General features: G+C 37.9%; 1 long non-coding RNA gene across 1 annotated transcript; it reads right to left on the bottom strand.

Moving 5' to 3' along the window:
• Window positions 1–4,503: 4,503 nt before the first annotated feature.
• Window positions 4,504–15,322, bottom strand: LOC110311077 (uncharacterized). Its single transcript, XR_002379904.1, has 4 exons — window positions 15,265–15,322; window positions 14,571–14,675; window positions 4,792–4,849; window positions 4,504–4,691 (listed from the first exon to the last, which is right to left on the bottom strand). It is a non-coding gene; the product is annotated as an uncharacterized LOC110311077 (long non-coding RNA).
• Between the last annotated feature and the right edge of the window lie 12,675 nt (window positions 15,323–27,997).

Below are 27,997 nucleotides of genomic sequence, written 5' to 3'. Positions count from 1 at the left end.
CTATTTGGAGTAAACTTGTTAGTTTCAGCCACACAGTGGCCCGTGATCTAAGCGCCTTCCATAGAGTACCTATCAGGGTGAGGTTTCACCAGCGAGGCTTGGTGCCATCCCCTTTTCTCCATCTCCACAGAATCAGAAGATCCAGGTGAGGTCCCGCTTCTATAATTCTACTCCAGTTTCAAGGGTCTCAAGGGACCTTCACATCACCACTGGCCTTTTCAATGTAGAACAGACTTTATTATTGTTCTTTTCTGGTAAAAGTACAAAGATGTTTTGGAGTAATGGCTGAACTGTGAAAAGTACCTTCTCGGTCCAAAACTCAAAAACCCTGGATGTGTTTTCGCAGCCTAGTTCTGGGCAGGGAGAATCTGTGTTCCGAGGAAGTCGTCACATGCTTTCGTCTTCCAGAGATTAACTTTATTTTTAGATTCTGCTGTAAGTTAAGTCATAAAGCTTCCTTGTAAGTCACGTACTTAGCCAAGTATTGCGTTTGCACCTTACTCAGAAACAGGTTTGATTTCTTCTGTGCGGTGCCGTGGGATGCCTTCCATGGAAGACATTGCCTTCGACAGAGGAAATAGAAATACCTCCTTTTGTTTGGCAGGGCAGGAGAAATTGCCAGGTGGTGGAAAGAGGGGACAGTAGCAGTGAGCCGCAACCACTGAGCGATGAACTGACTGGGGGTCTGGAAGGTGGGATCTCAACAGAGGAAACTGTGGTCTCGGTTCTCAGTCCTTCAGCTTCTACCACTTCGATTTTGGTTGTTTATAGATGACCCGTTGCAAACACGTGATAGCTGTTTTTTTCATGACCATAGCCACGTTATAGTTGATTGACAACATCCATGATTAGTCTATTAGTAGTCTCTGAACTAAGCCTCCCATTCCATTTTGCTTTTGTTTTGTTTTATTTTTTAATCACATTTTCATGTATTTTTCCCATAAAATTAATATACATTGAAGGCCCTTTAGCTGTGACTTGTAAGATGGCCCCTTGAAGCAGTTTTCAATAATTATCATCATATCTGCTATAAAACCACTGATATTTTTATAGGGGGTATAATATACCAAGAAGTTTCATACCTATTTGAATAATACATAACTACTCAAAATATAGAAGAGAATGTGCTTTTATGATTTCAGCAAAACTAAATAAATGTTTTAATTACCAATGTAAATTTTTGACTAGTAGGCTGTTAAGGGATTTTTTTTTTAAACTAAATTTGGGGCTGTTAAGACAACTCAGTGGTTAAGAACACTGGCTACTCTTCCAGAGGTCCTGAGTTCAATTTCCAGCAACCACAATGTGGTTGATGACTTTATCACAAAGAGACCAGATGCCCTCTCTTCTGGCATGTAGGTGTACATGCAGAGAGAGTACTGTACTTTAAAATGCGTAAGTAAGTAAATTTAAAAATGTTTACAAATGAATTTAATTTGGAATAAGACTAAGTTAACACAGAAAATATGTGTTGTCTTTATGGGACCTCTGCAATTTTTCTACCAGGAGAGAAAGAAATTGAAGACATAAAGCTATGTCTAAAACTAATAGCTTCCCTCTGAACTCCGGAATAGAAAAGAAACTATTGCTTATATGATTCTCTTCACATGGCAAAAAAAGAAGTTGATTGCTGAAAAATTCAGGAACTGGAGCAATGGCTCAGAAGAAAGCACTGACGACTCTTGCAGAGGACTTAAGTTCATTCCCCTGTACCCACATGGCAACTTAAAACTACCTAGGACTCCAGTTCCAGGAGACAAATACCCACTTATGACATCTATGGGCTCCTGCAAGTAGGTGGCACACACATATACACTCAAGCAAGCATGCATGTGCTCGAAGGCACACACACAATGCACATGTGTAAAATAAAATAAATGTTGTTAAGAGTGGTGGCATGTGTCTTTAGTTCCAGAAGTCAAGAGGCAAAAGTAACTGGGATTCTGTGAGTTCTAATCCAGCCTCTTCTACAAAGAGAGTTGCAGGGCAGCCAATATTATACAGTGAGACTCTGTCCAAAATCCAAATAGTAAACCAAAGTGATAACTAAAAGTGAAATTCCAAATTGCACAAGTAATATGTGTTTCAGTGATAAAAGATGGAAAGCTTCAGGCTTCTGCCACATGGCTTGGTCCTGGGAACATGATCAGCGTGAGTGGAGCATGCACAAAAGGCAAGCACATAAGCACATATACAGAAAACTCACATCAGGTGAGCTGTGCTGATTGAAATGGAGCAGCAGCCAGAAATCTCAGTATATTTATTTTAAACATCTGAATTGAGGAGGCAGGTTACTTGTATGTGGCTTAACTAGGAGGCAAGGTTATTACATACAGCTTATCAAGCAGGCAGATTTAGCCAGTCTCAATGTGTGTGTGAGAGAGAGAGAGAGAGAGAGAGAGAGAGAGAGAGAGAGAGAGAGAGAGAGAGAGAGAGAGAGAGAGAGAGAGAGAGAGAGAGAGAGAGAGAGAGAGAGAGAGAGAGAAGAGAGAGAGAGAGAGAGAGAGAGAGAGAGAGAGAGAGAGAGAGAGAGAGAGAGAGAGGAGGTTCAGGCTGTAAACATCCTGGAAGAAGTCCAGGTTGACATTATCTGCACACACTGTCAGTCTCCTTGCGTAAGTCTGAGGCATTGGGATCCTTGACATGGCCACATTCATGTCAAGAGTATATAGTCATTCAGGACTTCATCTGACTGTGGCTTTCTCTCCCACAGGCTTCCCAAGTAGATATTATATCTTCATAAATGTCACTCACCATTGTGGGAACTATTGATTATCAGCACACTGTGTGTCTCTGCGTGCCCAACATCATTCCTTTGTGGACCTGTAGCTCTAGTCCTCCACAATCACATTAAATAATGAACTGGCCGGGCGTGGTGATGCACACCTTTAATCCCAGCACTCAGGAGGGAGAGGCAGGCAGATTTCTGAGTTTGAGGTCAGCCTGATCTATAAAGTGAGTTCCAGGACAGCCAAGGCTATACAGAGAACCCTATCTCGAAAAACAAAAACAAACAAACAAACAAAAAAATGAACTGCACACTCTTTCCATGTATGACTAAGTGACCCACAACTGGGCCTGATATAAATGAGAGGATTTGGCCTGGTAATTTCATGATAACTTCTAGGTCTAAGATTCAATTTTAAAATTTACATCCTTTTATTTAGTATCCACAGTACTTCTCTCAGTATTCTATGGACGTAATACTTATATACTCTAATGGAGAATATACAAGAAATAAAGCTAAATAGGTATAAAATCAGCAATTCAAAATCAGGTTAGGTGATAGAAACTATAGTATTCCCCTCCCCACCAAAAATAAATCAAGTGAAATCCCAAATTTAACTTGTGTTTTATAGTAGAGTTTCTACCTTTCAAAGAATTTGAAGTCAACATAGAACACCAATCTCCAAAGAGGGGCCCTGTGGTGATGGCTCTCTATTCTGACGACTCCACGCCAATTGCAGGTGAGGGTCAGAAAAAAAAATAGACAAATAAAGACAGACCTCAGCCTCCGATGCAGGAAGAGGCCTTTGAGTTCTTGACAGGATAATGACACAGCATAGGCTAAATCTCCCCTGGGAATCATAACCAGATGTGTTTCAGAATGTTGGTCCTAAACCCCTTCTGCGATATGATTGATCTGTTTACTCAAAATGTCGAAGAAGATAATGACGAGGGTTAACACCCAGCCTTCCCTCCATCTCTAGTCTCCCTCCTCCCCAGTTTGCACAATTGCAGATCTTATTTGGGGCCATCTACACTTCTCCACTAGGAGATCTTAAGAAATTGGATAAGTGCTCCTTCAGAAGTAGTAACTTCTGCCCAAACTCTCTGATAGGGAAGAAACTATTTTTCTGTGATTCTCTTGGTCACAAATATTCTAAAGCTGTGGTTGCATGTGAACCCCTGGAACATATACTCTAAGCCCCTTCTCTCCCCACCCTTGGCTGTTTCCCTCTGTCAAAATAAAGCACACTAACCCCAGGAAAGTCCCCCCATTCTCTGAGAAATTACAATATCTTTTAATAGAAGTGATATTTATCAATTTAATGGTTTATATGAATCTATGCTTGAATTATGCTTAACTCACAAAACAGCAAGAAAACTATTGTATAGACACTGGCTGGATTGGTTTCTGTCTTCACTTGACAAATATCTGCTATGTATTTGCTTTCCTGAGGTTTGCCTCACTTATATTAAAACTAAATTTAGAATTTCAAGATTTAGATTGAATGCTTCAGATTTCTAGAGTTGCATTTAGCCACGGTATAACTAAACTTATTAATTTTAAGAAAGATGTTTTTCCAGAGCCTGGTATATCTTTCACTTTGCATCTGTGTCATTATTCTTTAATCTCATTATTAACACCATTCTCCTCTGGAACCACATCTCACACATAAATGAATTGGACCAAGGAAGCACCGAGTAGATCCACAGTTGATATTTGTAAACAATTCAAGAATCAAAGACTATCCTGGAAGTAAAACATTCTCAGTTTTTTTTTTATTGAACGTTATTTTACTATGCATGCTCCTCATAGGTAATTAAAGCAATATAGTGCTGTGACTCACACATTTACAATCATCAAATTGACCAAATAGGAGAGGCAGAGCCGGACAGCAGCTAAGATCTTCAGGGAAGCATCTTTCCAAAGCCACATCACGTTAAGAAGCCAATACAGCAAACTGCTGTCATGGAAAGTAAGGAAAGCATGTGAGAGATCACACCTCCTATTCTGAAATAACAAAGTTAAAAACCATATTGAAGAAGGCTAAAAGGAGAGATTACCTGCCAGGGTTACCTTTCCCTTAACTTCCCAGAAGTCCCGTGTGAAGAAAATTCCTGTCTACAGAATGGGGAGAGAATTAGTCCATATAAATGATAGCAGTTCAAACTCTGTTAAACCAACCAAAGATATCAGAAAGGAGAGCCAGACTGCCCTCTGAGACACAAACTAGGAAATCCTGGCCTTAAAACTTATTGAAGTCTAATTTGGAGAATCTGAAGGTCTTGTTTGCATTCCAGAATTAATAAATTAATTCCAGAATTAATAAAGCCACAGACTAGCCCTAGTAGTCGGGAGAAATGGGGCCACTAGTAGAATAGACTTCGATTTCTGCATACATTTCATGATTTCCAGTCTTAAAACAAGTCGAGATTTTTAACCCTTCTCTAAAGAAAGTGAAGGTCTTTGCAGGAAACTTCCACCTTTTGAGTACTAACTTAGGGCTAGGTGTCATGGGGCTCTGCCCAGCACTGGGTTCTATTATGGAAGGAGTGGTGCTTATATGCACTTAATTCTTTTTACCATCTTTAAGATTCAGGTGGTCTGGCTTAATATCAGCCTTGATGACCAAGAAACCATCTCCACCACCAGCCTCTTAACTATAGATATCACAGCTTCTGACAGACTATCCCTATGTCAAGTTCTTTAACTATCCCAACATGAAACAAGACTTATATCTCAATAGGATGGACTTTTGTTTCAGTCTGTGCCATGGTTACCTGTGGTATGTGAGGTATTTATGGTCCCTGTGCTTCCCTAAGACTCTATAGGCGCTTGCCACCATGAGACTCTGGTACAATTCCACTAAGCATCAGCCTAGGGGCCAATGGACTGTTCCTGTCGATGCTATCTAGTGTTTAAACAGCATCGTGCAGTGCAAGACCTAATTCACCTGAGGTAGAACATGGTGGTAAGTGTAATATTTTGTTCTGGAATTTAATGTAGGGTCAGTGAAAGTAAATGTTGAGGAGAACATAATGATAGACATTGTTAGGCCTGCCTATTAACAGCATCTCTGAATAGTTCTGGGGTCAGAGGGCCCAAGGTTCTAGCATATCAGATTTCATTACAGCTCCCATCATCTGTAGCTAGTTTCTTTATCCTTAGGTCTTGTCATTTACTGTAACATTATGCCCTTCATGGTCATATAGGATGAAGTCCTGTCCCAGTGTGCTTTGGGTCTTGAACAGCTATGTGTTCAAGCTTGGCAGCACTAGTGGTCCAGAATGTGATGTACGAACCTAGAAGTATTCTCTCTATGGTGACTCTGTCTGGGGGTGGGTCGAATTTTGCAGTACCTGAGAATACGCCAGAAATTGTGGATGTGGCGTGCAAACGCTACTGGTTCTTTCTGAACATCACACTGATGGTGTACTTGGAACAAATGTGGGCTTAGGTTACCTTTTAGTAGTCTATTAGTGATCATTCTGCAAACAATTCCTGGCTATTTGGGACCCACACTCTATCTAATGCTGTGCCAGGCAGCACTGAAACCATAGAACGTGTCTCCAGGCTTGGAAGAAGTGAATTCACAACTTTCATGATTTGAGAAAACAAGCAAAAATAAAAACAGACTAGGAAGATTACAATATGTGCCTACCCCATTAGTGCCTGATAAGCTATGCATGCAAACAGAGAATAAAAGTTTCCAGGAAACTATCACCTCAATTGATAACACATGAGAAACCAAATGGAGAGTAATGTATGTGGGAGATGGCCCAGATAGAACATTTAAAGCCACCATCTTAATAAAATGCAACGGGCTGGGGAACACACAGACCAATGCTTCAATACTCCAATGAACAGAGTTAGCAGAGAGGTCTAAAGCAATGAAAATGAAGGCAAAAATATTTAAAGAATAAACTCAGTGGAGAAAAATCTGATAGAAGTCATCAGATACAGGAAAGAATTAAAGATCACAAACACAGAATGTTTGAGAACTTATACTTGAAGGCAAAAAAGAAGAAAATGAGAACTAGAAATAGCTGGCAGGAATGTCAGAGACATTGTTTAAATAGCACATATTTGAAAATTCCAAAGTACTTGAGAATGTCAAAGGAGTAGAATGCTTAGCTTAAAAAAAAATACAACAAAAACAAGAAACAGTAAGAAAACCTTCCCCAACTCTGGGGGATAGCGTAAATAACCAGGCATGGAAAGGTCAAATGCTCACAGACTGAACCCAGTAAAGAATAACAAGATACCTTATAATTAGGTTCACAAAGTAAAAGTTAAAGAATGCTAGGATGCTAAAGAAAGGAAATAATTCGATTTTTGGCATTTTTTTTCTAACAGACTTTTAAGAAAAATAACTCAGAGGCCAAAGGAGAGTGTTGTGAGATCTTCACAATGCTAAAGGACAAAAGAAAACAGACAGATGAATGTAATGTGACTAACAATACCAGCACTTAAAAAATAAGAGATGTCTGCAGAGCTGATGAAGGGTTCAGTGTGCTTGCTACCTGCCTAGAGGACCTAAGTTTGATTCCTAGGGTCCAAACTAAGAAGCTTACACCAACCAGTAATTCCAGGAGACTATACACAGACAGACACATCACACACACACACACACACACACACACAGAGACACACAGACACACAGACAGACACACACCACACACACAGACACACACCACACACACACACCACACACACACACACACACCACACACACACACCACACACACACACACACACACACACCACACACACACACACACACACCACACACACACCACACACACACCACACACACACACACCACACACACACACACCACACACACACACACACACACACACACACCACACACACAGCACACACACACACCACACACACACACACACACAGACACACACACACACACCTTGTCTTGTCTGAAAATGTCTTTATCTCTCCTTTACTGATTTGTTTTTAAAATATTAATTTCATTCATGTGTGTGTGTGTATGTGTATTTATATATCCTCCACTATGAACATTATAGCTCTTCAAACTGAAAAGGATATTAATAAGCAAAGAAAGTAAGGTATGAAACACACTCCTCCTGAATTACAATATCCAAACCTGTTTGAAGGCTCCACTATTATAAGCAAGATACACCAGCCATTTGTTTCATAAGACACTAAAGAACAAAATTGCAGTGATACCTACATTGGCCTATGAAGAGACTGGATGTCTGGAAGAAGGGTAATGGAGCATGAACAATTCAACATGGTGGAGGGAGTGAAGTGTGCAATGTACAGTGTACAGTGTATGTGCAGTTTTCTCATTAGCACGTTATCTAATGTTATCTTCTTTTGGTTCTTGTCTTTCTGATTCTATTATCTTGCTACTATTCTAAGATAAATGTTTTTAAAAGCTTTATGGTAATTTCAAAACTCTAAAATATAGCTCCCAAACTAATAATAGATAAAGAATTAAAATGTACTAGTAGGCCCAGGGACATACTTTCTGATATTGGAATGTGCACACAAAAGCTGGATAATCTACCCAAAGTACAGAAAATAAACTTAAAAAATATTCCAATATCTCTTTGCTACAAACAAAACAATCAACAGCACTGGAGAAACAAGCCTCAAATAACACAGCATTGGTATCAATGTACAAGGAACTCATAAGCTCAGAAGCAAAACCCAAATGATCCAAGTCATGAGTGACAGGCTATATCTAAGTAGATGTTTCTCAGAAAACACATAACTATGGCCCATGTGTGGGTATATAAAAAACATTCCATAGCTCTAACCACCAGGAAAGTCTAAATATACTATGAGATACTGCCTCCATCAAGAGTGAGTGTTGTCAAAAGACTAACAATAACCACCGCTGGAGAGGATCTGAAGACAATGAAATGCTTGAACACTGCTGGAAGGAGTATAAATTAAAGCTGTTCTTTGGAAAATAGCATGAAGTTTCCTCACAAAACTAAAAATAAATCTACCACATGATCAGCAATCTCATTGCTGTGTGTGTACAGCAAAGATGTGAAATCAATATGTGAAAGAGACATGAACTCAGATGACCATTTCAAAGCTATTTACAACAGCAACAAATGAAAAGATAAATGCGTATGGCTGAGTATTGAATAAAAAGGTTGGCAATGTAAAGGGTATTCAGTCACAGAGATAACAATCTCTTGTCGCTTGTGATAACGTGACTAAAACTGAAGCCCATCACGCTAAGCAGAATAAGCCATGTGCAAGAAGTCAAGTTCCACATTACCTCATACATCTAATGTATGAAGATCTAATGTGGTTTGATTTCACGGGAGTTGAGAACAGAGTAGTGGCTTTCAGAAGGTGGGAAGAGGAGAGCTGGTGGGAGACAGGACAAGGCAAGTCTTGACTAGTAGCTAATAGGTTATAATTAGGAAGGACTAAGAAATAACAAGGTAAATGTAGTGACCACTAGGAATTACATGACTTTTTCATTTGTATCATTTTTACATATCACATTTTATTAAGCCAGTATATTTTCTTTGACTATAATACGTGGAACATTGTGATGTCAAAATGCAACAGTGTGATGTTGTGATGGAGAGCTGTGATGTTAACGGAACATAATGATGCCAAATTTTCTTCAAGGTGGCACAGTAAAGCATTGTGATGTCACAGTGGCTGCATTGTATTGTCACAATTCAATATGAAGGTGTCAAATGCAGCATTATTATATCATAATTCAGTGTAGTGACAAAATTTACCTGTAACTTCAAGCAGAGCCTATCCCACCTATATTCCAAAAAAATCATGTTGTCTTGTTGGTCTTTGTTTTGTTGGTTAACTTTGCATGAATAAAAACTAAGGAAAATATTCTTGTTTGCTATGATTTTATTTCAGTTTCAATCCCATACTCTGGATCTTCACAATAGAGATTAACTAAAAAATTTAAATCTTGCACAAAGGATTTTGAGTGTTTTTTAAACCATAAAGCAATATCAAGTAGATAAATATGCTCACCCTTATTTAAACCTTAATACACACATGTATGGAAACAGTGCACATTAACCCAGTCATATGGCAATCTATTTTTCTTCAAGCACCTAGGAGATAGAGCACCAGGGTGTTTCATTTGGAAGTAGATAAGCAATGTAAGGATGTAAACACATCTCTAATTTCAAGTAATCATCTCATCTCATCTGGAAACAAATTGTCTCTAGCTCTAATTTGTATGGGAATTTAAAGTAAGATGATATGATTAAACTAGTGTCATTAGGTGTACATTGATATATTATTAAAGTGATTATTCTTGCTAGTAACTGCACTTGGACATGTCACAGTCACCTCCAAATTTAATCCATTCCCTCAATCTGTTTCTCCTACATCGCTCTTTATTTTAATCACTGACATTGCTGTCCACACAGGCGCTCAAGCAAGAAACTTTGTAGTCAACAGCAACCTCTCTTAATTAGGAAAGTGTGGTGGGTAGATCCCTGCTTCTTATTTACTACTGCAAACATATGCCATTATTGACTTCATGTTCAAATGATTTTGGTGATTACCCACATGTTCTGAAGTTTAACTTGGAGGACTCATTTCTTCACCAATAAACTCAGAGACACACATTAAATAGACACAAGGTTCTTTAATATTAATAGCTGACAATCTATTAGATGTCAAGGCTTTACATGTAGTTTCCCTATGGGCTGGTTCCCTGTTCCACATGCTTTCAGGTGTCCTGTTTATTCTGTTAGCACTTACTATTCTCAAGGACAACTTTCTGTTTAAGATCTGTCCTTTAGCTTGCACTGAGAGTCCTGAAGACTAAAACTGGCATATAGAGACTCTTTACCTTTGCCTCATACACAAATCAACTCGGCTTATTTTACTCTCTCCATTGATATCCTACCCTACATCATTCTTGGCGCCCACTGAGACGACTCAAACAGCATCTTTTCCTGTTTCACTGCCTTGTCTTGTTTCTTCCTATTCATAGAGAAGTCACACTGACCTTATATCCCCTCCTTGCACAAAAGGAGTGCTACGTCCTTTTGCAGCTTCACACCTGACCAGCATCTACCACTGTCATCTCAGTACTCAAGCCTTTTGCCTCACACCAGCTCCAGACACACCAGCTTCTTTTCTGATCTTCTCTGTTTTACCACCTCTGCTCATGCTGCTCACGATCCTCTTGCCTCGGATTCTCTAGTGCTTGGACTTCCTGTATGCACACCACTCCTAGTTCATTAATTTGTTCTGAAAGTCTAAAAATAGCATTGCTATCCTGTTGGTTTATTTTTACTTAAAATCAAGTCTCCTGTCATGCAGCTTAATCATATATTTTGTCAAAGTATTTGACATCCCAGAAGATGTTCTTACACACACTAAAAATTCTGACTCTTCCATAGGCATATACCCAAAGCCAATCAGTTGAAGCTCCTGGGTCCCTTGAGGATTATTGTAAACTCATTATGTAGAAATTGCAATAACAAAGACATTGACCCTAAAGTGCCCAGGAAAGTGGCATACTTCCATTTGTGTCTTGCAGCCTCTCTGGGCTCTGCCTATAATGCAATCATGTTTACATAAGGATTAGTTCTAGTGACAAGTGTCTGGGTTTTCATTTAGGGCTGAACAGGACTCACTCCACCACAAAGAACCACTGGATCATAGGAGTGTGTTCTTTTAATTTTCTTCCATAAACAGACAAAAATTGAAATCAGCTGTCAGCAAAGTCCAAATTAAAGAGCTGAGCATCAGAGCCACCACTGAATTGAGATCAGTTTTTAGGCTGGAGTAGTGGGGGGTTAGATTTTTGAATTTCCAATGAAAATATATTGTTAGGTACAAAGTGAAGATTTCATTTTAACTGGGGTTTAAATACACTGTGCATTGTTTGCTTTTCAAAAATTGAATTTAACTTGAAACTAATATCATTCAAAAAAAAACAGATCTTCCCTTGCTTAAATGTTGTACATGATCTCAAAGTATAATGCAATAAATGTGCAATTCCTCACCATCCCTAATATGATTATAGAGGATACAGTTCTGTCTGCTCAGCTTGCAGGCTGTGACTCTCCTTGATATGGCTCAGAATAAACTGCTAATGCTTCTAATGATTTCAATGATTACTCTAATTCTGTCCTGGCAGGTTTTTCTTTCTTTCATTGTTTCACAGTGACATTGATGCTGAGAACATGTCCGCTATGACAATACGCAAAATTTTCAGCTTGGAACTTCTGATAATTCAATAAATAGGACACAAATTATTCATGTCTATTAAGGTAAATGTAGACATCTGTGGTTATGTGCAATGCTGGGTAATTAGGTTATCATAGGCATGAATGTAATTAGGGGACAATGTGGCATGGTAGGGGAAGCAATCCTAGTTGTAAGTCAGATCAGGATCTGAATTGTGACTTGTACCTTCCCAAGAGTGCATTATTAATGTTTTGTAATTTTAATTCTATTTTTAAAATACATACATTAATATTTCATATGGTTGTTTTAAATGTGTAATTTGATCATGTACATTACATGCTTACCACGAAGACATGCCTATTGATAGTTCTCAACTATACAATTGTTCTAACAATTTCACCAGTTAAACTCTGCAACAGATTGTTCAGTTTGCTATGTGTCCAGATCTAAGAGCTACAAAAAAAAAAAAAAAAAACAGTATGAAATAATGTTTATGGCTTGAAAGTCTAGTTGTTAGTTTTAATTTTGGCAACTCTAGTTCCTGAAACAAGCAATTTGTTACAAGTTGGAAAAGGCCTACATAGAGAGGAAGGAAGATGAGAGCTATAAGGGGCTAGAGAAGAGAACAATGTAGCAAGATATCTGATCATACTGTGATCCTCCAGATTGTACACTGGAAAAATCTCTAGGTGTGGTGTGGCTCAGCCCAAGAACACACCTTTAATCAAAGAGCTTATTGTAAAGAAGATTGAATAAAGTCAACCATACGTCAAGAGGCAGAGCGAATAATCAGTTGACATAGGGGTCGGGGAGAGAAGCACTAAATGTGAGAAGAAATCAGGAGAACAGATAAAGAGATGCACAGGAAGTAGAAAGGAGGGACATTTGGCTTGGAGGGTTTTAAAGGCAGTATGGAAAAGAACTGTTGTTGGTGGTGGTGGTGGTTGGTGGTAATGGTGGTGGTTTGGTTTGGTTTGGGTATTTTCCCCTTCTGGGTAGAAGAAGGTTAGCTTGGTTTTTTTCTCTGCCTCTCTGAACTAGCAGGCTTTCATCAAAGCACCCTGAGTCTTCATTTGGTAAAACCAAATGTTTGGGATTTCGTTTTAAAAACAACAATAATGATTAAATATAAGTAATAGTGAATTTTATTAAAAGACATGTGAATGTGTTCCTTCTCATGCAATCTCGTTGTGCAATGAGTATCTTTATTTTGTGGTGACATGCGATGAGACCATGCTTGAGTTTCATAACCTCATCAAAAAGAGCCACTAGCTGAGGCCCAAGTGTTTAAGTTCATGAGCTTATGGGAGAGATTTTTCACTGAAACCACCATAGACCAGCAGTGTCTTTAAGAGTTTTAAGTGTATTAGCTAATCACTTTAGAAAGCTTACCTTTCACTCACTGTAGCCAAAGTCATCTTTCATAAGCACAGATCTATTAACCTATTTACTTAAAGTATTTTTCTTAGAGTAAAATCTAGTTGATATTTTTCCATTTTAAATTGGCTAGAGTTTGAACATAGGACTTTAGACATGCTAGTCAAGTACTCTACCACTGATCTACAACACTAGCTCTAAGATATAGTTTCTTTACCATAACCTGCATAGTCCTTCACACACCTTCGGCCCAATCTTTTAACCTCATCTTCCTTGCTCACACATACTTGCCTTATCTGTCTATCACCCTCAACTTATTCCTAGCTCAACACCTTTGTCCCTTTCTCTCCATCATCTTAGATATGCTCTTGAGAAGACTGTCTCAGCACATAGCCTCTGGTAGACCATTCAAGTTCAGCTCAAGTACCATCTCTTCTTACAGGCCATTCTGTATCATCCTGACTTGGCTACCATGTTGTTACCCTGATTCCCAGTCACCCTCAAGTTTTGGAATAAGTTCAGTAACAACAGCAACTTAGGCCAAATTAAATATATCATTTTTGTCCATGATAGACTCACCAAAATCACGTCAAAGCTAGACAGCAAGAGGAGCAAATATAAACATACATCCCAAGCAACTTTTAAAATTGCATTTTTCATGAGGTGATATAAACCATGAACTGTTTCCCTTTAATAAAATGGTTCAAGAAAGATCTGTGAGGCAAATTTGAGGTGAACTCAAGACATCCAGAACTCATACAAGCTGTTTTAAAGCCCAGACCTGAGCTTCAGCCCATAGAATTGAGATTTCTTTTACTTCCATGAAGACAAAAGGAAGAGCTACAATTGTCAAATGACCAGCCCGCTGCTTTAAAAACTTGAAACTGACCATGAAAGAAGTCATTCCCTGATTACTTTGGATTTAGAGTAATGTCTTCCCTGGTTTTACCGATAACTTTTTACAGTTGGCCTTCACCACACACACACACACACACACACACACACACACACACACACTAACTCACTCACACACACAGTGAGAGAGGTAGGGGGCTTACGGATGCAGAGGGTAGCAGGGTGAAAGTGATTCCAGTGCCCTTCTTCGAAATCTTTACCATGATACAAGATCCAATAGAGGAGATCTGCTACAAGTGACAACACCTTTCCCGCTAGCACCATCTCACTTCCTGATAAAACATCCATTTTTATAACCTTACAAAATAACGTTCTTAACTTCATCTGTAACGTAGCTCCTTCTGAAGCCACTTACAGTCTTTCTTGGATTTCCAGATGAAGATGGAATCCCCACTCTGACAGCCATCCCTTCTTGTTCTAGGACATGCATTTTAGATGTAGTTTCTAGTCAAAAGGTGGCCTGAGATAAAATACAGAAAATGAAACTCTTATTTGAAGACATGGAGAAACGAGGAAAAACAGTGACTATTTCCTGCCCCGGCCAGCTGCTATATCCTTGTGATTCTCAACCCATACCTACTGCTCATAGCCAACACAGAACACTCCGTCTGTAGCTGAGGCTACAGCTGTGGTTACACCTCAGTAAATGCCTATCTACTAATGTAGGGTACTGAAACACAGAAAGATCTTTCAGCTTCTTTCAGTGTAAGACTCATCTTCCAGAGGCTTAAACAATGCTGTAGACAAGTTCTTTACAAGTTGCCTAAAAGATTTTAATGTTTGGGTGACTGAAACAGAGATATTGTTTTTTATCTATAATGAAATCTATTCTTGGTTTATCTCATACAACATCAATTCAGTCATAACTTAAAAGAAAATCCTGCCCAGACATGGTGTTACAACCTGACTTCTAGGCTATCCTGGCTGCATAGCAAGGCTGTGACTCACACAAATAATCTAAGGAAATCTGGTACTTAACCTGTTCTTATTCTCTACTGATGTAAGAAGGACTCTATCCTTTATGTCTAGAAGAATGAACTCATACCCACCTTCAAGCTTCAGGAAAATGAAAAGGCAACCGAACTGACGACACCCATTACTCTGACCACATCCATCACTCTGAGTACACCCTCACCCTGACTACACCCATCACTCTGACCACACCCATTATTCTGACCACATTCTCACTCTGACCACACCCCTCACTCTGCTCTGTAACTCAAATCCCCCACCCTTCCTCATCAAAAGCATCTACCTTCCCTATGTAAGCATTAAATCTTCTCAGAGGCAGGCTGAGAAGTTCAACTCATGCATACAGGCCCTTGGCTCATCTCATCTGCAGGCACATAACATCTGTTCTTTTCTGTAATTTTTTGGATTAATAATCTAAAACATATTGTTCGATGGAACTATCCAGATCTGGAAACACTATATAGCTTATAAGGTGAATGTGTTGGTTCACAGGATGTGTGTTCATGTAGAGTATAATCTGAGCTATATTGTCAGAATTTGAAGGATAGTCTGTATTTTAATTTAAATTGTGCTTAGATGAGATAAAATGTGTATAATGTCTTCTTACTTATGCAAGTATTATATATTCACGGGAAAAATAAAAAATACACTTTTCTTTTCAATTTATACTCTTTTTCCTTTCTTTGATATGTACTGAGAACCTATATTTTAAATGCTAGAAGTGATAAAAAAAAATTGGTGGGGGATAGTCTGATGTTACACTGATATATCAAACTGACTGAATGATAGGTTTCTTCTTTTTGGGCCACTAACTGCTTCTATGTTCAAGTAGCCTTTGAAATGTCAACTTTTGCCTGTTGGTCATGTGTTCACCAGGAAACACTTCCTCCTTAAATTCCAGGCTGTGGCATTTGTTCCTCACTCACTACGGATATTACATCATTCATTCTCTGACTAATTTCTGTTCTATTTTTTTCTCATTCTATGACATAAATATGGGCCTTGCAAATCAGTCTCTTAACATGCTGATAATGATCCAAAAGCCCATTTGGGAGAGTGAAAATAAAGACCTATTTTTCCTTATTTGTGTGTGTGTGTGTGTGTGTTCATGTGAGCACATGAAGGAAAACAGAATTGAATGTTGCTGTTTTCCACAGTTATTCTGGACCTTATTTTTTAAGACTGAGTCTCTCACCAAACCTGGAGCTTCCTGACTGGCTAAACTGGTATTCAGCAAGTAGCAGGGATTCACTTCTCTGTTTCTCCCCTATTGCTACCCTATGCTCAGTTGGGTGCTCCGTGTCTAAACTCAAGTCCTTATGCTCATGTGATAAGTGCTTTACTGACTGGGCTATCTCCTCACACTTCTTTTGTGATTTCTAAACTGTCAGAAGACACACTTCTGGGCTGATAGCAAAATCACCTGAAGCCTGATGCTCAGAAATGATCAGTCTTCATACTTAGGACGCAGCTGACAGAGAGATCTCAGGCAAATGACAGAATTTTACAGAATGGACCTTATCGTAGATTTCCTGAGGTGCTAATAACAGGAAACACTTGGTGCAGGTATTGACCAAGTTAAGGTTCATAACACTAGGAAATTAAAATCATGGAAGACTTAAAGCAGCTGTTTTGGCTCGACTAAAGGACAAGGGGACAAAGAAATTGAGTTCTAGCCAGAAAAAGGTATCATCTTGAATGTTTATTGAGAAAATGGAGATGGGGACCATGTTACCTGAGATATCACACAAGATCCAGGAGATACTAATAGTAGAGTTGTAAAATGCAGCTTAGTGGTATAGCACTTCCTTAGCATGCCTAAAACCCATTGTTTTACCCCTGGCACTAAAAAAATAAAAACAAAAACAACAAACATGGATCCGTGAGTCATGCCTCACTGCTCCGTTAGCCAGACTTTGATATCTTTCAACTCCTCCTAGGAAGGAAGGGTAGGTTTCACTGCCTGAAGAGAATCTAGAGATCAAGTGGACCAAATTGTGAAGGAGTTAATGAACATAATATATCCCCTAGAGTGGGGGATGTCTGAGTCATTTAGCAGAAACCACAAATGATGCAAAAGATGTCTTGATGCTGACACAAATGTAAATGTTTAGAAAAAAATTATTCATTCTGCCAATTGCTTACATGTTTATTGAACACTAGAAATTTTGTGGAGCAAAATGAACTTAATATAACCAATTGAGAAAGCAAAGCACAGCACCATCACCAGGGATATTCACTGGGGGAGGGGAATGGCAGCAATATTTTTTTGTGGATCCCTTTATGCCTCATCCACAGTATTTAACACTGGTTACAATTCTTTCTTTATGTCTAGATTAGAGAACATACCCATTTTCTTTAAATTGCATTTAAACTGTTTCTTGGAAATTCTAATGTTTTCCAAGGTAACAACTTTCCCATTGCCAAAATCTCCTCTTGGCCTGGGACTTCTCTGAGTGTGAGCGTTGTTGCTTTCCCTTATCATATAATGCTTTTGGCTTTTTAGACTGGAGGGATTGCAATATTTACCTGTTCCAGGATAGAACTGGTCCAGCAGACTGATTGTTGTAAAGAGTGAAGTATGGGCAAGAGGAAGGTACAGCTTTAATGCCCTACCTTCAGAAGTCAATGGAAAGTGCTACCCTGCAGTATAATGGTACTGTTTGCACAGCTACACTTTGGACCCACAAAGTGGGGCTCAGATTGTTGGCAATATTTGCTGCAGCAACATAAATTGCTAGAGAATAAGCACAAAAGATAGCTTTGATCAAACAAAGCAAGCCACTTATTGAGGTATTTGTAAATTGAAGTCCCTATAAGACAAAATGCCTTCAATCTATCCCATTTTGAGATCTGCATTCATTTAGCACAAACTCATAATACTGACAGGCAATTTTCGTTCCTGTTCAGAATGTGGCTAAATGTAATTAGATTTCTCATTCTTAAGGCATAATTGGCCTAAACACTACTCACCTCTCACCTCTTTGGACATTCCCCTGCTGTATTTTCCAAGGCTATAAATCTTCAGTACCTTGGAATTATCTCCCAATCCATCCTCATAAGTTATTACATTTCACAAACATATACTAAAGCCCTATGCTAGTTAATGAAGTTCTTCATCCTCTTTTGAAAATATGAAAGAAAATAATTTTTCCTTTGGTTTTTGTTTTCTCTTCTTTTGATGTGTCTATATATACAGTGCATGTATTTGTGTGTGTTTGCATGTATGGCAAGAGAGCTCAATATGAAGATCAGGACTATTTTTCCATCACTCTTCAGCCTTATTCTATGCATCAGGGTATCATTCAGTCCCAGAATTCATTGATATGCCTCATCACAGTAGCTAGCTTGCTCAGATGATCCCTGTTTCTACATTCTGGGGTGTCAATGACAGATGATTTTTCAGCCTTTGCATTGGGTCCAGGCATCTGAATTTAGATCCTCTTGCTTACAGGGCAAGCACCTTAACCATCAAACCATCTCTGAAAATATTCTTATTATAGAAATTCATTTATTTAGATATTCTCAATGAAGACATGTAATTGCTGTGTGTACATTTTTAGTCACAAAAAAGACCTAGATGAAAAAGGCAGTTTGGACAGACAGAGATAAAAGATAATGGGAAAACTGGAAGACAACATGGCTTAGATTAGAAGCTTGTCTTCAATCCCCATGATCAACCATGGTTCAAAAACCCGATGTAGCCCAATAAAGTATTATAAGAGACAGAAGGAATATTCACAGCAAATTTTTAGTGTTGCTGGAATGTTTTATTATTAATTGCTAGTGTTAAATTCTTATAATTCATATGTTACAGTTTACCACAGGTATGTATTAGGCAGAACAGTTTCCATGGGACTTAGCAATACCCTTGGATTCAGTTGTCCATGAGTGAGAACTACTGGATCCATGTTCTAATGCTTGGCCCAGAAAGTATTGAGCAATCAGTCACATAAATTTCAATTAATTTCATCATTTAGCATGAAAGAGGTCATATCTAAGCCTGGGCTTGTGTCTATGACAGGGTGCTGGTGCTTGCTAGATCGTATTACTAAAGAATGTCTCTGAGGTACTAGAAACCACGCATTAGGCATGATATTTTAATAGTGCCATTATTTAATAAGAAATACTCATTAAAGATGGAATAAATGGAATAGATGAGGCTGGAGAGATGGCTTTGTGGGTAAAATAAATGCTGACTAAGGATGATGTGTGCAGTTTGAAATAAGTCATTTTTGAAAACTTCTATTTCCAATCTAAGAAGCACAGAGTCAACTCTCCTGATCTTAAAATTCCAATTAGATTCCATTTCTATACTAATGCCCATACATACATACTTTTATATCTTTTGTCCTTTTTCAATGTTCTTGATAAGTGTATCTCATTCCACATAAGAACAATTCTGAAAATATATATGCAAAGCTAAAAGAAAATATGTGATTCTCCAGGGAAGAACAGTTGCCTTTAAACCATGATTCAAAAGAGGCAAGAAAAAAAAATGTACTATTTCATTTTTCTTATTAACAATTACCATTATGAAAATAAATATGTTCTTTAAATCATTAGATATATTAAATTAAGTAAGTATATTGGATATTAAATTAAACAAACTAAACAAATTGGAAAAGAGAAATTTGGCAGTTCTTATCTTACATCTTTTGGAGAGAAGGCAAAGGGCTGGAGGGAAATGCCTTAGGGTAAATGTGTGGTGTTTGGGCCCCCCGACCCCAAAGTCTTACAAAGTTTTCTTCCTATTGCCAATAAAATTAAAAATAAACCTTTAATGAATTAATGTACAAGATTTGCATGCTTAAATGTGAAGATATAGATGCCCAGGTTATGTTTAAGATAAATTCTCTTTTTTAATGATTTCAAAGGCTTACCAATGGACAAGAAAACATTGAAACTTGTCATAGGCTTCTCTCTAGTTAAACCTCCTCATCTCATTTGCTTAAGTTCCATTTTATCAATATCTGGAATCTGGAACATTTTAATGCATATGTTCAATGATGCAGAGGTACTTAACACATGGGGGGGTGCATATGGGCTTGGGAATTTGGAGACCAGAGGACAATCTCATGTGCCATCTGCAAGGACAGCATTCACTTTCTTTGAGGCAGATTCTCTAATTGTCCATAAGATCAACAACTGTACTATGCTGGCTGACCAGCACTCCACATAGGTTCTTTTTATGTTCTACTTCCTTGAAACTGGGATTATAAGTGTATGTCACCACACCTGGCATTTTGACACATTTTTTCCCCAAAGCTACCCATATGATACTAATGTCTAGGGCTTAGTTTTGTTTTTCTTATTGAATTTTATTACACCTATAATGAACAACTACTCCATAACGAAATACTTCCATTTTCTCTATTATAACCTCATAGAAAGATAGACCTTGAAAATCACACAGTATGCATGTTATTTTAATGGTGCCATTAGTTAGTGAGAAGTACTCATTAAAGATGGAATAGATTGGGCTAGAGAGATAGCTTAATGTATAAAATACTTGCTGACCAAGCATAATGTTTGCAGATTGAATACGCATCACCTAATTCAAAAGGACAACAAGGTATGGTGTCATGTTCTTATAATCACAGTATGGGGAATAGAAATTCATTCAGTGACAGACTTGGTCTCCAAATTGTAAGGAAGAAAGCAATAAAGGAAGACACTGATATAGGTATCTATGTTCAAATGTGTGCACATGTGTAACACACACACATATACACATTTTAAAAACGATGGAATATACATGAAATTACCAAACTATGCCCACATGTATGATGATTATCTTTCTGTCATTTTGAAATGGGATACCTTAGAAATCATTTCATTTGACTCAAGCCAAGACTGTTGAGAACTTTCTAAATTCATACAACACAGTGTCTATCACACAGGCCTGTCCACTAGAATTACTACATGAAAGAGTTCAGGCACTGTCCCTGCCTAGATGCTATATTGTCTACTAATCCAAAGTTCCTGAGACTGGGACACAAGATTAAATGATTTTTCCCTCAAAAGTTACCCACATGATTCTAATGCACAGGGTTTAGTTTTGCTTTTACACATCTTACTGCTTGTAAGACAGAGCTCTCACCTCCTAACCAGTTACCTAAAATGCTCCACCCATCCCGGTTATGCTGAATAGCATACTGAAAGGTAAAAGATGAGTCTTTGGAGAACTTAAATAAATTTTGTGATCATCTAATTTTACAAAGAGGAAAGTCTATATTAACCAGATAACTAATGAGCCTGGTTCCTAACCTTGTTTATCTACTGTCTTCAGGAGTGTGTGCTAACCCTCCAGGGACTCACTGATAACCCTGAATAGATCAGGAAGAATGGTGGCACGTTGTACTCCATATAACCTTCAGTATCCACTTGGAACTTAAGGTCTCAAAAGAAAATTTCTGTGAAATATCTTATTGTATCCTTCTTTCCAGGATTGTAATCAGAACTCTGCCCATTGGATGTATTATTTTTCTTATTTGGTTTCCTTTGGAAAAGAATGGAAACTCTGAGCCTTGGCCACTCCTCCATCTTGTTCTGATTTGTGCATTTAGTGGGCCAGCATAATTTGTATGCTTCCTTTAATATCAAGAGAATTAATCTGCATTATGTGAAAAATGTACAAGGAAGATTTATAGACCTCAAAAGCAAAATAAAAATTAAATTAAATGTTGAGGTTTTCTTAAAGGTAGAAGTGGTTCATTTGAAGTGCTTGCCAATGTTTGGTTTGCAAGGAAATGTGTATAAAAGTCCCCAGGTTTCCTTTGTTTGATTCCTAGATCTTCTTTGTATAAAACTCTGATGGGGAACACATATACACAAGTACTACAGTAAATATGATCCCATCACAAGCAAAACATTTTTTCCTGAAATCTACTGGAACAGAAAAGTGACAAATAATAAAGAAGAGAATCTCTCTGAAGAATGTTACTTCTTACTTTTATTTAATGTGGTTACCTCTAAATTCCCAGGCAGTTTTTTTTGTTTGTTTGTTTGTTTGTTTGTTTGTTTTTGGAATAACATTGTCCTGGCTAGTTTTGATCTCGGTGTAAATGAATTTTACAACATTTTCTCTCCTACATAACATCTACACAAACTATATTTTCTTAGTGTATTTTCCCTGTGTTAATGTCACAGCTACAGGTACGAACTACAGTACCTAACAGAATGCCTGGCATATAATATATAATACCATTTAGAATGGTCTGTTGATTGAGTATAACTTTTACCATTTTCCTCCCATAGGCACTGTCCTATTGATTATAGGAATTGGCAAAAGGAAGTGAGGAATATATTCTTGCTAAAATTTTTGTGGTTTGCAAGTTCTGGCTTATAAAACCCACAAACTACTGAATCCAGAAATCGCTTTTCAGATGGCTTGATGCGGACTTCAAACATAAACTTGAACTCGCATTTTAATTCTACCCCTTCCTAGCAATTGCTTAATCATGGAAGGTTATTATATACATTAAATCTCCAAGAGCAATACAACGGCATCTTCATAGGATAGAAGGAGAAAGCATATAATTAAAAAGCTATCAGAATTGGCACCCCAGAGTTGGGTTTTATTGTTCTAGTTTCTTTTTTGTTTGTGATAAAATATCCTTGCTTTCATTCAGGTTGCTCCTTCAACTCATATACTTCCTAGAGAATGGTGCCATTCAGAGTGGGATGCGTCAATTAACAATCAAAATAACTCCCCACAGACTTGACCATAGGCCCCTCTGATCTAGTCAATCCCTCAACTAAGACCCCTTCCCTGCTGATTCTTGGTGGTGTCACATTGACAAATAAAACCAACCAGCATATTCAGTTAATGCTCAGTGAATCAAAGTCTTTGAAATAAATAAATGAATGAACCAGTAATTTTGGTGGTCCATTTTGAATGTTGAATGGAACGTTTCCCAGGTCATGAAGTATGAAGGTGGAAAAGGCTTATGTCAATCACCGTGACTCTGCTTGTGGGGTCCTTGAGCCTTAGTTGCAACAGAAAGTTCACTCTATCTGTGGTTTCTGGAATCACATCAGAGGTCTGGAGTAATTTCAATTAGAATCCCCTCTGTGATAATACCAAGTAACCCAAAACTTCTATTGCCCCTCAATTCCTTTATAAAAACTCTCAAAATTATTCTAGAAACTACACAGTAAAAGAGTATACTGATGTTATTTATGAAATTAATACTGGAAATTTTCGTTAATATGACATTCAGGAACTCACAAATTTTCTTGAACTTTGATCTTGAATTATTTTTTTTTTCAGAGAACCCAAAGACTTGGATTTATTTCATGGATATCATTCATTTTCAGTTGAAGTTTTTTTTTTGATTTTTAATATTTTTATTACATATTTTCCTCAATTACATTTCCAATGCTATCCCAAAAGTCCCCCATAGCGCCCCCACTTCCCTACCCACCCATTCCCATTCTTTTGGCCCTGGCATTCCCCTATATTGGGGCATATAAAGTTTGCAAGTCCAATGGGCCTCTCTTTCCATTGATGGCCGACTAGGCCATCTTTCGATACATATGCAGCTAGAGACAAGAGCTCCGGGGTTCTGGTTAGTACATCATGTTGTTCCAACAATAGGGTTGCAGATCCCTTTAGCTCCTTGGGTACTTTCTCTAGCTCCTCCATTGGGAGCCCTGTGATACATCCAATAGCTGACTGTGAACATCCACTCCTGTGTTTGCTAGGCCCCGGCATTGTCTCACAAAAGACAGCTATATTTGGGCCCTTTCAGCAAAATCTTGCTAGTGTATGCAATGGTGTCAGCGTTTAGAAGCTGATTATGGGATGGATCCCTGCATTTTTATACCTACTTAGTTAAATGCAAGTCTTACTTTATCCAAAACCAACAACAGTTTGAAGTGTTAACAACTTACAAAGTTTATGAAGCTAAAGGAATCACTTAACTTTTTGTAGCTTAGTTTCTTCAAATGTTATATGAGAATAGTGAGAGAATTATCCACTTATGGTTATATGTGCATTAGAAAAGATAAACGACATGAAGCACATTCACAGTGGTATGACAGTTATTGGAGTTTAATAAGTGTTTGCTACTTTGATAGTACAGAATCAATGGGTATTTCTTTCTCTATCTCTGTCTCTGGTTATCTCATGTGTGCATGCACACACACACATACACACACTCACACACCTTTGAAAGAACATGAACAGTGATAATAGCTGATGGTCACTTTCCCTGAAAATATTACAGTTAATTTTATACCAAGTATATTCTTAGTATTTTCAAATTCTAATGTCACTGAGGATTATTGCAAAGTGATCTTCAAAAATCTACTCATTGCACATAAATATTTTTGAGTGCTATTAGGCTAGGTCTTTTCTAACTGTAGTTTAGTAACCACCTACATTAAAATATATCATACATTTTTAAAGATGCAGACACTTAACGCTACCCAATCCTGCAGAACAAGAGACTTAAAGAGTATAAAGCCAGAAAATATGCATTTCAGATCCATTAAGCAATCTCTACTTGGGATGAAATTTGAGAACATCTACAATAGGTTGAATGTATTAGTTTTTATCATAGTACTTTACTATCATTAGTAAAGTACTAATAGGGAAGGCTAGTAAGGCTAACAGGGAGATACAATGTTAACCTCACTCAGAGAAATAAAGCAAAGGTAATACGTAATTATTGAGCACCTCTGTGTGATAAGTACACATGGAATATATCCTAGTCACGTTCTGTATATAATTATGTCTCAGACACCATTTTCATGGAACATTCTTTAAAACTCGGTCATATTACTCAGATCAAGATCATGATAGTCATGGGACAAATCTAATGGTTATATCATAAATACATGAGGTTCTAGAACAACTCAACAGGCAGGGGAGAAGAAGAAATATCCATTGCTAAAGCAATGAGAGTGCATAATAAATTTGGAAAACAAATCTTACAATATTCATAATTTCATATGAGGAAATTTCTCCAGTGTGACAGTGCCATTCAAGTCATAGATATGACAGACCATTGCTCTGAACCACGTGTATCTCAGTGCACACACTTGGCTTTCCATGCAGATGAAGGAGTTTCTGGACCTGAGTCACAATGCTTACATGCCTACCATTATTCAGAGATTATCACAGTCTCTTATTCTAAGATCCCAGCTAGCACCCAGTAGGAAACTCAATCCTAAAAGTACCATGTCTTTCAACTTCACAAAACTTAGGATGTACCTCAAGCATCCAGAAGTTGATCCCGGAGTCCACAAAAATGCACCTCAGCTCTAAAGCTAACTGATGAGCCCTCTCTCAGACTTCAGCAATATCCTCAATATCAAAGGCCCAAAGAACTACACAAAGGAAGACACTGAAGGCTATAATTCTAACAAAACAATAGAGAAGAACTAATTATCCATGCTGTGTTGCCTGAGGAAAATGTAAGTTTAAAGTGAGTTTAAAATAAAATAAAATTTGTAACCTGGAGGGAGACATATTGTGAAACACGGGGCCTCTGGGGTAAGGAGTAGTACATAGATATGATTCAGATATTTTATAGTAATCTATGAAAATTACGATGAATAATCTGAGTGAGCATTTAACACTTTACAATACAAATGCTGACGTTTTAATCACAACAAAGAATTCCATTCATCTTTTCTCCTGAATATCATTAAAAAGGGAGGGTTCTTCTTCTGAAATGTAGTTTTAGCCTGGTTGCTGTAGTGACTGAGGGTTAAGGGATGAGACAAAAATAAAATCTGTCTTTGACTCTTGAAGTTTCTTTACATTTGACTTAGAAAACTAAGAGGAAGCACATTTGCATTTTCCACCCCTAATGGAAGAATTGCTTGCTAACAGAAGAACACACTGCTGAAAAGATGCCAGGGAAATAGCTGTGTTTCAGAAGCCATGGACTGTACTCAGTACAAATAGCATTTGCGGTTTCAGACATGAGGTTCTGTGGCTGGGGTATGTGAAAAGGAACTGAAACGAAACGGAGTCTCATGTTCTGATGAGCAGAAAATGTGCAGCCCTGGTCAAAACCACTCCAGCCATCCAGGTAAGGGAACGCCAGCCATGCATTACCCTCTCAATTCCTTACTCACCTGGCCATCCATTTCTTCAGGATATAGTCTTATTTATTCTAGAGCATCATTAATCTGGCACTCCATGTAAAATATAGCACATTCAACATTAATGGTTAGCCAGGCTAGTCCTTAATGTGAATTATTATTTGCACTTGAGCTAAGAGATCTCTATAAAGATTTTCATGAAAAGAAAAAAGAACTAAGGGAAGAAAGTGAGGTGGGAAAAATGGAAGAGAGGAAAAGATAAGAACAAAAGAAATATCCTCAGTAGAACAGTAAAGTTGAATATTAAGGGTATCAAAATTTCCATGCTCGGTAACTCTGGGGCCTCTATTAAAGAGAGACCACCTGACTAGACCAGAAAAAAAAATCAAATAGTTCGCATTCTGTAACTACCTGTATGGTCTCTCTCTCTCTCAGCTTTGAGGCTCTCCCTTCTCCAAGCTACCTCCCATTGGAGGACAGAAAGCAAGGGCTGGAGATAGAGAGCTCAAAGAAGAGTGTTTGCAAAGCCCGTGAGTTTCTGAGACCCTCAGAACTACATAAATCAAGAAAGGAAAACACAAGAGGAAAAGTTATAACTCAAATCAGCATTTTTTAAAACTTGTTCTCTGAATAGCTTAAATGTCAAAAAAAAATTCATGAAACAACAGGTTTGGTCAAGTCCAAAATGTTTTAAGGTTTTCTTTTCTTTTCTTTTCTTTTCTTTTCTTTTCTTTTCTTTTTTTTTTTTTTTCATGGTATTTCCACTGTTGGTGTTAGCCAAAACCCAGGCTTCATACCCAGATGAAAATCAATATAAATCTACAAACCTCAGAAATGGCCAGAACTTGCTGTGAAGACCAAATGAATGACAGCTTAGGTTAGTATGCATTTTATCTGAACTGGGCCCCTGACTTTTACATGAAGAAAATTGTTATTGTGCCAGTGGAGCAAATTCATCTCCCAAAACAAAATACTCAGAAATTCCATCTACTCCATCAAATGGTAGGCAAACTCCAGTGATTCATGACATATTCCTGTTATTTTCTCTGTTATTCCTAGTAAGGGATTCAGTGGTGAATTGAAATGTCTTTAGAAATTGTAACAACTAATCCTTGGGAATTTAATTCTCAAAAACTCATTTAATGCTTGCAGACAAGAAATAAAGAAGGAAAAGAAGGTAAGAAAGAAAAGAGAGAGAGAAGGAAGGAAGGAGGGAGAGAGAGAGAGAGAGAGAGAGAGAGAGAGAGAGAGAGAGAGAGAGAGAGAAAGGAAGAGAGGAAGAAAGAAAAGAGGAAAGAAAAGAAAGAAAATCAATACTCATGAGTATCACCTCAAGACTACATAGCTGGTCACTAATTATCTGTTGTTCTCCTTATTTATTTATTCATGTACATATTGGCCTCTTTTTATTTTCTAACATGGGCAGGATGAGGCACATAAAAGCACTTATTAAAGGACATGATTTTGCCTTGAAGCAGCCCTGTTTCTGCCCCCACAGGATGTACATACTCTCCTCAGACCTCGTGCTGATTGCCCTCTGTGGGAAGTAGTGGTCAACTTTAATTAACTAATTTACTTTCAACAAGTGTTTAATTAGGGCCTTTGCCCATATGTTGTGCTCTTTTGAAGATTCTGCCCAAAGTAAGACCTTTCTTCAAAAACTTCATCTGATTCTCTGGCACAAGAAATCTTTGAATATACAAAAAATTAGATATCCTTTGACAACTATTAAATACAAGAACTAAATGT

The sequence above is a fragment of the Mus caroli genome, unplaced genomic scaffold (assembly GCF_978045245.1).
Source record: "Mus caroli unplaced genomic scaffold, Mus_caroli_1 scaffold_16, whole genome shotgun sequence".
NCBI classification, from domain to species: Eukaryota; Metazoa; Chordata; class Mammalia; order Rodentia; family Muridae; genus Mus; species Mus caroli.
This window is presented reverse-complemented; position numbering and strand designations above follow the sequence as displayed.